This window comes from Triticum aestivum, chromosome 4B (assembly GCF_018294505.1).
Source record: "Triticum aestivum cultivar Chinese Spring chromosome 4B, IWGSC CS RefSeq v2.1, whole genome shotgun sequence".
In the NCBI taxonomy this organism is placed as follows: Eukaryota; Viridiplantae; Streptophyta; class Magnoliopsida; order Poales; family Poaceae; genus Triticum; species Triticum aestivum.
Window position 1 is genome coordinate 603,849,000 of NC_057804.1, and position 9,777 is coordinate 603,858,776.

At 44.4% G+C, this 9,777-nt stretch overlaps 1 pseudogene; it reads left to right on the forward strand.

Moving 5' to 3' along the window:
• The first annotated feature begins 7,313 nt into the window (after positions 1-7,313).
• Positions 7,314-9,447, forward strand: LOC123089362 (uncharacterized; annotated as a pseudogene).
• The last annotated feature ends 330 nt before the right edge of the window (positions 9,448-9,777 follow it).

Genomic DNA, 9,777 nt, shown 5'->3' on the forward strand with positions numbered 1-9,777 from the left:
CTGAAAGCAGTAGAGCGGGGTTGTCTCAGTGCTCCCCTTTCGACACCCCTTTAAATAGGGCGTTGAACGTAATGAAAAACAAGTATAAGCTCAGTAAGCCGTCGTCAGCTGGTCGTGTGGCCGGCAAAGGCTTGTCCACAAATTGGTCATCATACTATACCACTGGTGGGCGAAAGGAGAAAAAGACCAGCTTGGAAAGCCAGTCACGCGAGGTTGAAGCACTCAAGGCACAAGTGGTGCGGATTCCGGAGATTATCCAAGAGCAAGTGCAACAACAACTGGGAACGACGCTCACCGCCATGGAGCCTACATTGATTCAGGGGCTGACGACCTGGATTGCGGGCGGCCAACAGGGCCTCCCCCGGTTCCCAGCTTCACGACCAGCAACTCGCACAATGCGCAAGCGGCGCCATTGGTGTCTCCGGCGGAGGCGGTATTCATGTCTCTGGCGCCGGCACGGGCATTGGAGCTTAATGCACCCGGGTGTACGCCGGCCGGCACCTCGCCAGCAAGAGGCCCCTCCGTCAGTTGCACGCCCGCCGTTGGCGGTGCCTCGACATTAGCCGAGCTCGACGGCATCACGGTAACTAAGCCTCTCGGCCGACGACTTCATCTCCTTGCCTTTGACTGGTCATCCCTGACGCCCTACATGTTTTTGCAGGGTGCCGCCGACGTTCCTTGCACTCTCCTGCACTTCGTGGGCGGCGAGTTGGTCGACGTCGCCAAGGTCATAATCGTTCAACCGGGCAACCCCGTGTTCCATGGTAATACGATGCCACCCACAGTGTATAGGGTTGAACTGGTTCGGGTGCTGCCAGGCTGCGACGAGTTGTTACCTCCGATTCGACCCGCTGGGGCCGACGAAGATGATGAGATGACCCTCAGCGCCTGCGTAAGCTGGCCCCTGCTTTGGCCGAAGAGCCAGATTCATTTGGGGCTGGGGGACACCACCCCACAGACAAGACCGCCAGTCGTGCCGGTGCCAAGCCATGGCAAGAACGCTGCAACGCTATCGGACATGCCGGACATCCCTATGGCACAGGATCCGGACATGCATATGGCATAGGATCCGGACGACGACGACAACGACGACGGTACATTTACCAACGTCGATAAGTACTTTGCCGAACATGGGTACGGTGACGAGTTCTGCGGGCCTCCTTCTCAAGAACCCAACCAAGACGACCGCGATCTAGCTGGTACCGCGGAGAAACCCAACTGCAACAGGCGTCGTCTGGTGTTCAGTTCTCTGGAGACGCCTCCAGCTGCCGCCTTCACCGAGCCTCAGATAGCTGAGGTGCGAAATATTATCAGCCCCAACACGCTCAAGAAGGCGGTCTGTGAGCAGAACTCGATCCCATTACAGCAGATCAAGAAGAAGGGACGGAAATGAAAGACTAACAAGGGCGCCGGTGCAAGCCAGCCGGCACCAAGTACGATCCATGCTCAGGACGAGCCACCTTCACCTAAGGATATCTCGAGGAGGGTGCATGTGGCGGGTAGGGCGATGCTACCGACAAATATGCTGAATGCTGCAACTGGTGCAATGCAGAGTCTGCATGACAATGTTCTTTATTTGGAGAAGAGGCGTCTCTCCCAGAATGATGTGGCATACCCGGTTTTCGTGGCCAAGGTGCCAGAGGGCAAGGGCTTTGTGGATGGCGCCATTGGGGGTACGATCGTCCTGCGGTTTGATGACATCTTTGCGATGTTTAACCTTCATCCGCTGCACTACACCTTCGTTCGGCTGTTTTTGCTGATTATGGAGATGCGGATCATTAGAGACAAGGCCCCGGACATCGGGATAGTCGATCCCTTCTACATGCGTGCCAAGATCTTGGGCAGCGCTGGGGGCCGGCAAGTCGCGAGTTCACACCTCGAAGGCGTCATTCTGGCAAACCCAGATAAGGATAACTTCCTCGTGCCTTACTTTCCCGAGTAAGTCATCCCCTAACCGCCCCATAACATATGATTTCTTAGATTTCGATCGTTTTTTCTAACATTCCATGTTATGTGCAGTGACACACATTGCACACTCATCCTCTTAAGCCCGAAATATTCCATGGCCACGTATTTCAATCCGGACTGTGACTCCAAGATAGACTACACAAATATCAAGAAAGTTCTTGATGATGCTCTCCCCGGCTACGCCACATCTGGAGGCACCTTTAAGAGGCCAGTTCATAGGTATGGCAGGCATGTGTTCACCCACAATACGACGTTCCCTTGCGTCAAGCAGCCGCCTGGCGGTCAGAAGGATGCCTACTATGCCCTCCATCACATGCAGGCGATTGTACGGGACCATAATCACCTTCTGCTACCAAATAATCTCAAAGATTGGGCCGCAAGCTTGGCGGCAATCCAAGAAGCGGACATCCGACAAGAATTCTTTCGCATCCAGTCAGAGTTTGCAGAAATCATCCATCAAGATGTCCTTCATACCTCGGGGCAGTTCTACCTCAGATATCAACCGTCCAACAGTGAGATAGACACAACGCTACAAATGCAGGCCGACAACGCCCGCGACTTCATGACCATCACGAAAGACGGCGGCTTCATCCACGCTCCGGTCCCATGAGTCGAGTCAAAAGTAGTGATGCTATGTGTAGTTCTGAAACATTGATTAGCTCATGTCGTAATTAAACTTTAATGAACTTGTATGTCTCTTTGGTTTGGACAGTCGTTCAACTTAGATGTAATCGATGCTATTTATTAGTAGGACCATGAATCGTGCTATTAATGTCTTTCTTTTCTCTTCTGATCCTTTTGTTGCATACTTATATATTTCTTATGTATTGTCTGTTGTTTGGCTAGTGCATAGAGATGCCGTCGTATGTCGTGTACAAGGGTAAGGTTCCCGGAGTCTACGACGACTGGGAGGAGTGTTGGAGACAGGTTCACCGTTTTAGCGGTAACAGTTACAAAGGGTACACCACTAGGGTGGAGGAGGAATCTATATGCTTGCGCTATCTAGCGGGAGAGAGGAGGGAGTGTTGGAGGAACCGGATGAAGACCAGTTTCATCGCGATGATGCTCATCATGATGACCGCAGCTCTCTTTTATGTGATGGTAGTTTAGATGATCGGTATCAACTTGTAATGTGAAGACAAACTCGCTACTTGCGGTCTCGAGACTTGTAATGTTCTATCTTTGTTTGGTCTTTTGAATTCCGAGAGTAATATGATGAATCGTATTCGGAGACTAATCTTCTATTGTATTCGATGAATCTGCTGTTGCTGTGTGGTGCTGTCTATATTCTGTCCAATAATATATTTCGTAACCTGTGCAAATATCAGAAAAGAAAAATAATAATCCCTAATATTCATACTAATGGCGCACCACTCAGCACTCTAATGACGCACTGTAGAAAGGATACTAATGGCGCATCACCCCAAAGTGTGCCATTAGTATGCCAAAGCACATGGGTAAATATGGCGCCCTGGGAGGCATACTAATGGCGCATGTTGGTCTATACTAATGGCGCACGACGTGGTGCGCCATTAGTATACCAGATACTAATGGCGCACCAGTGGTGCGCCATTAGTATTTAATACTAGTGGCGCACCAGTAGTGCGCCATTAGTAGGCAAAACTGGTGCGCCACTAGTAGGCCTTTTCCTAGTAGTGTCTCATGGGTGTGATGGATCATTTTGCTCCAGTACACAAAATAGAAAAACCCCATGTCTCCATCTCTCTACCTCTCCGAGGCTATATGGGTGGCACATTCTTAGCTACCGTGTGTCATAAAGTTCCACCTTAATGAATACACATGCGTCTCTCATGCATGCCACGTATCAGTGGCTTTATTTGAGCAATGCTCATTGTGGCATACATCACAATGCCTATTTGCTATGACACAGTCAATCCAGCCAAGAGAGCTTGACCTCCATACATAGCCCATCGTGTCCCAATGAGTTTGTTGTTTCCAACCTCGCATGTGCCCATGAATAAGGATCCCAATTGTGATAAATATCTTGCGTATTTTTTGTGTTCATGAAATAAAATAGAAACAATTCTAGACATAGATTCATGAATGATGTGTGTACTTACCATTTGGCAAGAAAATCATGGTTGTTTGTGTTCTCCACATAAATGAAATGGAAGTCTAACTACTATGAGTGCATATCTTTTATTTGGCAGAACACTCTATTCGCCATGCATTTTCATGAAAGCCCAGAGTTGTATATGTTTCCATAACACCTTGGAATTGTCACTTACCTTTTAGTTATTTCTAGCAATGCCATTTAGTATTACGACAAGGGGCATGCGAGCTTGATTCATCTTGGTGATTTTCCGGTGTAGTTTAATTTTCATTTGAGTGAAATGGGCCACTATTCCATTAACTCAAATTGACTGCACAATAGAGACCAATAACTTGCAAAATGATCACATTTGGGCCATAAATTTGTTAATTTTATCAAATAAGGCCAAAATTGATTTGGTATGGAAGACTGACCACGTGGCTTCCACGTCACATTATCTTTAACTGCTTGTAAACATACTAGTTTTCACATAGGTCTTTTTGCAACAATGTTGACCTCACAAACTAACTATTTTTTGCAGCTCTGACTTTTGCAATTGCTTCGACTCAATTCGATCAGCACACTAGTTTCCCTCTATTTAGGTCAAGGAGTTTTTTTAAAAGGTTGCATTTTCCATGATACTTGAACCCACAACCTGAGGGTGTAAGCAATGGTCTTTGTAAGCACTAGAACACCAAGATATATATATATATATATATATATATATATATATATATATATATATATATATATATTACAACACAAAGATGTGGTTAATTGTTACAAAAGTGCATTTATGAAATATATTAGATGAGGGCATGTTTGATGGCACTCGAAACCACACCCTAATGAAGGGGGGTGCATGTTGACCTCTAGAATGCAAAGTATTTTGTTTCTACATGGTTACACAATGTATATAGAATTCGAGGATTCTGCTGCCATGGCAGCCGATTCAGCTTCCACAGGAGGCAATTTTGCTACTATGGGAGTTGATTCGATATGTTCTCCAACAAGAGCGAAGTGGCAAAATATCGAGAGTAACATAAGAAAAGGGATTGACCAATTAAATAAAATGGGCACCCTTGCAAAAAAAGAAACTCCTCTAAAAACCTGCGTGCAACATAACAATAATGGTTAATGAGTGTTTGTTCTACCCTTAAGATTATTGGCTCAAGCCTTGTTGAATGGACCAAAAAGACATTATTTATTGTTATTTTTTGAAAGCAAGGAAACAAGAAAAAAGTAAACTCCGTGGCAAAAATAACCCTCCAAAAATTTGAGTGTCCACCATGTCCCACTGGGTTCCAGTTTCTAGCTTTCCATGTGCTTAGGCCTATGGCTCGAGTGTGATGACTATCTTGCCTTTTTTGCAAAAGTTATAAATTAATTAGATCTAGACATAGATGGTGGAATGGTGTGTGTAGTTTCCACTCGACAAGAAAATCATGGTTGTTTGTGTTGTACATATAAATGGAATTGAAGACTAGCAACTACAAGTGCATACCTTTTTACTTGGCAGAACACTCAAATTTCCATATTTTATAGACAAATTGGAGATGCATATGTTTCCATAACACACTGGAAACTTTAACCTTTTGGTTATTTCTAGTCACATCTTTTAGTGCTATGACATTGGACATATGAGCTTGATTCATCTTAATGGATTTATGAATAATTTCCTTCTCATTTTGATGGTGTCCTCCATTCTAGTGCATTCAATGCCATCATGTGATGATGTGAATTTTGCAATCTCTTAAGTGGATTTCCATTTTAGTAACCGGCGAAATAATAGGCCTGACATTGATTTAGACAAGTGAATACAAACTCCATGGAACAAATTATTACAGTGCTCCAGATAACACGTGCCACAGAACCACGCAGGGAGAGAGCACATGGAGGGCCACGCGTCTAGAAAACATTGGGAGAGTCGATCGACCCTGCTGCACCTCCAAGCCTCACCGCCAAAAATCACCGTCGAGTAGGACCCACAACTAATCACCGGTGATGAAGATGATGGACGACGTCCTAAAGGTGGATGAAGACGAGTTCTTCTAGTAACCTTTGGACATAGAGGATCAATATATCACCAACATCGAGTATCCTTTAGAACAACATGCACCGGAGAGGTATATGCCCCTTAAGCAGGCAGTGGCCTCCTCAAAGAAGCTAAAGCGACACTGAAGACCTACTTTCCAAGGATCTACATCCAAAGACAACAAATTTGGCCTCCAAGATAGGAGGTTGAGAGAGATGGTTGCCACTACATGCACATGAATTCGACAAAGACTCCACTCCATCCAGAGAATTACATGTGGTATGACAACTCTCCAACTCAAGTGAAGAGAACCGCTACCTATCCATGGAACAAGAAAGAGCATACACCAATTCTAAAGGAGGTTGGTTCAGTTTTGAGTGTCGAATTCACTATTGTTGGAGACCAATAGTGAAGCAGGAGATCTCTAGAAAAGGATTTTTTGTGTCATCGGAGGTATGATCGGTATAAATTTGCAGGAGATTATGGGATAGCAAAGGGGCAATGATCCAGAGAGATCTCGATGCAACCTTTGGCCGAATGCTTGGCACCGATATCACGGGGCCAAAAATTGAAATGGGAGAAAATGACTTGGGAAATCACAAGAACAGAAGGTAGGTTATTTAGAAGGGCACCTTTGGGACAAATCGAGTAGAGTACTTTGGCGAGTAAGGCAGTGATGGAGACCATACTAAGGATGACCATGATAGGAGCTCGTGTTCATCATATTATGCTTGCTTTGGCATGCTACTGGCTCTAGATTTTCTTTAGCATGTGCTTTGAGTGTCTAGAAAACTATATTTCTTTCTAGCTCAAATTCTAATATTGGTCATGTACCTATTGTTGCATATTTGACACTTAAATTTGCTGCACCTTTCCCAAAGATTCCACCTTCTATACGCAAACAAAGATAAAATTGATGCTGCTTTTGCTAATACATGGTACTCGCTTGCTTTTGGATCTTGGCGCCACCCTTTTCTAGCTACTGAGAACTGATACCTGTGTGTGTTGTTTTCCTTGGTATACTAAAATTCACAAGTATGCATAATTTTGTTCTGCATGCTTAGCCAGAGTGTTATTGATACATGAGATACCTTGGAAAAGTATGGCTGTTTCATGTTTCCTTCTACCTAAATTTAGTTCTAGCTATCCCCAGCCTTCCTCAGCACTCTCAAGAGACCCACAGGCTACAACTCCGACTTCCCATATCTGATCTGAACCCCGATCAGTCCCACCGCCGATTGTTGCCGCTCGAGCATGATGTTCGATTTTGGCAGCAAAGAGGACATGAGAAAGATCTTCTCCATATTATGCGGGTCCCTGATACACCCTCATCGTGACGCTGCATCCCCTCCCGCACTTGGGTCTTCCCTGAGACACTAGTGTACCTCGCCGACGTGAGGAATGCCACCACCGCGGAGGCCTTCTCGAGTGATGGCCACATTGTCCAGGTCACCGTTTGCATCACCAACCAGCCTCCTATCTGTGTGTCCACTGCCTTGGCATCACGAAAGACGGTTGTTGTAGGCCCAACATCATCTTCTCGGAGAAGGATTTCCTTGTCCTCTCCATCCTCATCCTACCATCCTAGAGGGCGACGTGAGTACTTCATCTACAAGGCCAACCCCGTGCCATCGTTGTGCCTGCTCCCAGGTCCCCACCAGTGCATCCTCACATCCTCGGATCTCGACCTCTTGACCTATGATAATGGCGTCCATGTCATCCTAGCTGCGTTGTGCTATTCATCGATCCCTTGGGGTTTGACCTCCTCCAGGACCTGGGTTTGGAGGTGTAAAGTGCCGTAGGTGGAGCTATTGTTCCATGTTAGAGCATGGATGACCTAGTATCTACCTTCCAAGGTCATTCACTTTGGAGAAGCTCGAATGGGTTGATCTCTGGACGGGGATTCCGTTCTACAAAATGCTCAACAAAATGCGTGTGGCGCGCTTCATCGCATTTCCTAAGGTGATGCCTGGCAACACGAACAACACAAAATTGTCTGTGTGGCTAGTTTAGAATGTTGCATACAGTAATTGCATGATCAAGTTTTTCAATATAAAAATATGTGAAAGACCGGATGTTGATTAAAGGTTGTATGATGACATGGATATGGAATGACTTCTTGCGACCAATGAAGCAAGGGATTCATAGCTTATGACAAGGAAATCTTGGTTGACTACCCAAGTCATTCTATGTTGTTGTCTGACCTAACTCCGAGTGACACCTAAGCAAGAGAGTTGACATTAAAGGACCCGCTAGCATCTCACCTGTATCGCGCTTGACCTGTGATTGTGATAATATTGTTTACTTGTTGTGTAAATCAACATTTTGTAGCATAAAGACATGGCTGATCACAGTTGACCTGAAAAAGAAGATGTTGGTTGATATGGCACCATTTTCTTTCAAAGGATATACCTCATCCCACCCTTGTGCATTGTCCAAGTATCTGAACATAGTTCCAGGTAATTATGCTAATGCTTGCATGTTGATCATTTGATTTCTTCTTGTAGTCAAAGTACTTTATTAATGTTTTTCTTGTGAATGAAGTAGTGTTATGATTATGAGTATGTTTCAGTATGGAGATGAGAAACATGTTTAGTGGTGTATCTCGGTTATCCACTACACTGGGTAGGGTTCACATATTACTCATGTCCTAATGAACAAATATAAATTTGGTTACAACTTCTAGTTGGGTTGATGGATGTAAGTAAATTACTAAAGCCACATGCACCCCTTAGTTTGCTATTGCACCCTTGGTTTTCTGATCTAGAGTCCACCTTGCATGTGCGATGTTTATTGTGCAAATTGCATTTTGTTCACATGTGGTTGCTGAGTCTAGCATTAAATCCTGATAGATGTGATACTGTATGGGTAAGAATTAAATGGAGAAGCATTTATTGTTGTCAAAATTTACCCGCATGTGTGGTTCTCAACCTTTGAAATATTTGGGTGTTCTAATTGATCAACAAAGACATGCATGATAGGATGTTCACTATCAGGTTATAGAGGATAGTACTACATCCAAAACTAAAAAAGGATTTGTGCAAAATACAATTCAGTCAGCTAAGCAACTAAAAATATTGTATGTGACCTAGAGACGTGAATGTGAACTCGTCCTTTAGCCTTTTTTGATATTATCCGACAATAAGTTGTGGACTTTTGTGGCTGAACTCTGAATTGAACTCAATACCTTATAATCGATCAGTAGATATTTCCTGACCAATCAATGCGATTTTGTTTATGAACGATTTAATGGGATTCTTATATTTGGTGTATTCTGGTGTTGTGATGCATAAGAAACACGATGACCATAAACTGATTTTGGACCCTCTGATGCTCATTTATCTCATGTGTCCCTGATGCATCAATGGAAGGTACTTTAGGAGGACAGTGAGGAGCTTGTGACAAAGACATTTTGCTCTTGAGCACCATCCTCATCATGTCAAAAGCCAACTCAAGCTTCCCTAAAATGCAAACATGGAGATCCTTTACGGTGGCCCTAGCTTTTGTTGTCCGTCCTCTACAAGACTCTATTATTGCCATTTTATTCATTGGGCTATTTTGTGTTCCTGTGACTAGCTACCTACCATTTCAGTATTATTAGCTTAACATTATGGGTAGTTCTATCACGAGTATTTTGGTATGGTTAACTGGTTTCTCCAATTTGTGGACATTGTTTGTCTAGTTTGCTTTCATGATAACCAAGTAGTGAAAAATCGTACCG